This window comes from Mus caroli, chromosome 7 (assembly GCF_900094665.2).
Source record: "Mus caroli chromosome 7, CAROLI_EIJ_v1.1, whole genome shotgun sequence".
Classification (NCBI taxonomy): Eukaryota; Metazoa; Chordata; class Mammalia; order Rodentia; family Muridae; genus Mus; species Mus caroli.
This window is the reverse complement of record NC_034576.1, coordinates 80,483,458-80,487,116: the sequence shown is the minus strand read 5'-3', so window position 1 is coordinate 80,487,116 and position 3,659 is coordinate 80,483,458.

The window sequence follows — 3,659 nt, the reverse complement described above, 5'->3', positions numbered from 1 at the left end:
GTTGATGGATTTTCATATACTGAACCATCCTTGAATCCCTGGAATGAAGCCTACTTGATCATGGTGGATGATGTCTTTGACGTGTTCTTGAATTTGGTTAACAAGTATTTTATTGTTTTTTTTCTTTTTTTCATGAATGTTCATAAGGGAAATTGATCTGAAATTCCCTTTCTTTTTAAGTCTTTCTGTGGTTTACCTTTCAGAGTGACTGGCATCACAGAATGAGATTGGCAATGTTCCTTCTGTTTCTACTTAGTGGAATAGTTTGAGGAGTATTGGTATTATCTATTTGAAATTCTGTAGAATTCTTCAGTAAAACTGTCTGTCCCATGGTTTACTTTTTGGGGGAGGGAAAGGAAATTGGAGCAATTTTAATGACTGTTTCTATTTCTTTAGGTGTTATAGGACTATTCAGATAGTTTATCTGATCTTGATTTAGCTTTGGTAATTGGTATCTGTCTAGAAAATTATCCATTTTATTAAGATTTTCCAATTTTTCAGAGTACGGGCTTTGAAATCCTAATGATTCTTTGAATTTCCTCAGTGTCCACTTTTATATCTCCCTTTTCATTTCTGATTTTCTTTATTTAGGTACTGTCTCTCTGCTTTTTAGCTAGTTTGGCTAAAAGTTGTTTATCTTATTGATTTTTCTCAAAGAACCAATTTTTGTTTTCCTTGGTTGTATTGTTCTCCTTGTTTCTAATTTATTGATTTCAGTTTTGAGGTTAATTACTTCCTGCCCTTTACTTCTTTCGCTTGTGTTTACTACTGCTACTGCTACTGCTACTGCTGCTGCTGCTGCTGCTGCTGCTGCTACTGCTACTACTGCTACTACTGCTACTACTGCTACTACTGCTACTACTGCTACTACTACTACTTCTTCCTCCTTCCTCCTCCTCCTTTTTCCTCTTTCCTCCTCCTCCTCCTTCTTCCTCTCCCTCTCTCCTCTCTTTCATAGAGCTTTCAGGTGTACTTTTAAATTGCTAATATGAGAACTCCAATTTCTTTATGAAAAAGGCCTTAGTGCTATGAACTTTTAGCCCTGCTTTCTTTGGGTCAAGTTTTGGTATGTTGTGCATTTTAACTGAACTCTAGAATGTCTTTACTTTCTTTCTTTCTTTCTTTCTTTCTTTCTTTCTTTCTTTCTTTCTTTCTTCCTTTCTTTCTTCCTTTTTTTCTTTCTTTCTTTCTTTCTTTCTTTCTTTCTCTCTTTCTTTCTTTCTTTCTTTCTTTCTCTCTCTCTTTCTTTCTTTCTTTCCTCTTTCTTCCTTTCTTCCTTCCTTCCTTCCTTCCTTTCTTTCTTTCCTTCTTTCTTTCTTTCTTTCTTTCTTTCTTTCTCTCTCTCTCTCTCTCTCTCTCTCTCTCTCTCTCTCTCTCTTTCTTTCTTTCCCTTTTCCCTGATCCTGTGATCTTTGAGTAGAGAGTTGTTCATTTACCATGAGTTTGTAGGCTTCGTATTGTTTTTGTTGTTGAAGTCCAGCTTTAATCCATGGGGGTGTGATAGGATACAAGGATTCATTTTAATTTTCTTGTATCTGCTGAGGCTTGCTTTGTGACCAACTCATGGTCAGTTTTGGAGAAGGTTTCATGAGATGCTGAGAAAAATTTATATTCTTTTGAGTTTGGATGTAGATATCTGTTAGATCCATTTGATTTATAATGTTAGTTAAATTCATTATTTCTCTGTTTAGTTTCTGTTTCAATGGCCTATTTGTTGTTAAAAGTGTTGAAGCCTCTCTCTTTCAATGTGGGAGGTTTGATGTGTAATATGAGCTTTAGACATGTTTCTTTTAGATATGTGGGTGCCCATGCATTTGGAACATGCATGTTCTGAATTGAGGTGTCATCTTGGTGGATTTTTCCTTTGATGTATGAAGCATTCTTCTGCAACTCTTTTGATTGCTTATGGTAGGACGTCTATTTTAATACTAGATATTAGAATTATTACTACAGCTTGTTTCTTTGGTTCATTGGCTTATAAAACCTTTTGCCAGGTGTTTACTGTCAGGTAATGTGTATTTTTGTGAGCTCTTTTTCTTGTATGCAGCAGAATGATGGATCATGTTAACACATCTGCTCTTTTATGTTAGCTTGTGTCTTTTTATTGGGAATTTGAGTCCCTTGATATTGAGAGATATTAAAGACCAATGATAGTTAATTCTTGTTATTTTGATGTTGTTGTTGGTACTCTGTGTGTGTGTGTGTGTGTGTGTGTGTGTGTGTGTGTGTGCATGTGTGTGTATATGATTATCTTCTTTTGGTTTTGCTAGTGTGGAATTACTTATTTAATCTATTTTCTTGGGGTACTGTCCTTGTGTTGGAGTTTTCTTTCTACTATCCTCTGTACAGCTTAATTAGTGGAAAGATATTGATTAAATTTGGTTTTGCAATGGAATATTTTTTCTCTATCTATGGTAATTATAAGTTTCGCTGGGTATAGTAATCTGTGATCTCTTAGAAATTGTAAGGCATATGCCTAGGGTCTTTTAGCTTTTAAATTCTCTGCTGAGAAGTCTGGTGTAGTTCTAATAGGTCTTTCTTTAAATATTACTTGGTCTCTATCCCTTGTGGCTCTTGATATTCTTTCTTTGTTCTTCATATTTAGTGTTTTGATTATTATGTGGTGGGAGGATTTTTGTTTTTGGTCCACTCTGTTGTTCTGTAAGCTTCTTGTACATCTGTAGGCATCTCTCTCTTAAGGATAGGAACATTTTCTCCTATGATTTTATTGAAGGTATTTTCTGGGCCCTTGATTTGGATGTTTTCTTTTAATTCCTATTATTCTTACATTTGGTCTTTTCATAGTGTCCCAAATTTCCTGATTGATTTGTGTTAGAAATTTTTTATTAAAATTTTATTAGCATTTTCTTTGACTGATGTATCAATTTCTTCTATTGAATGTCCTCTATCTGAGATTCTTTCTTCTATCTCTTGAATTCTGCTGGTGGTTCTTGTTTCTGTAGTTCTTGTTCTCTTCCCTAGCTTTTGCATCTCCAGGATTGCTTCAGCTTATGTTTTCTTTATTGTTTTTATTTCCCTTTTCAGGTCTTGAATAGTTTATCCATTTCCTTCACCTGTTTGATTGCATTTTCTTGTATTTTTAAAAGGGATTTATTAATTTCCTCTTACAGACCTCTACCATCTCATAAGATTAGATTTAAGGTCATTTTCTTGCCATTCAGGTATGTTAGGGTTTCTAGGGCTTGCTGAAGTAGTATACCTGGCTTCTGGTGGTGCTATAGTGCCCTGGATTTTGTTGATTACATTCTTGTCCTGGCCTTTAACCATTTCTTTGTTCCTGGTGTTGGCAGTCCTAGTAGTCCTTGATAGGAGAGACCTTGGGGACTGCAGGTAGAGTTGGTTGCCCTTGGTGGCAACAGGTCTCAAGGCATGCAGTCAGAGCTGGTGGTCTCTCATGTTTTCACTTTTCTGGGATTGCAGGTAGAGGTGTGGACCTGAAGATCAGGTGATAGAGTCTTAATGCAGGAGGCAGTGAAACTTGTGATCTTTACAAAAAGAGTAACTGGGTAACAGAACCGCAGATAGAAACAATGTTGACTCAGAGCTGAGGCTACTGGAGAGGAAGGGGAGGGGGAGGAAGTTGAAGGGAGAGAGAAGGGGGAGAGGGAGGGAAAGAGGGAGAGAGGGAGAGAGAGAGA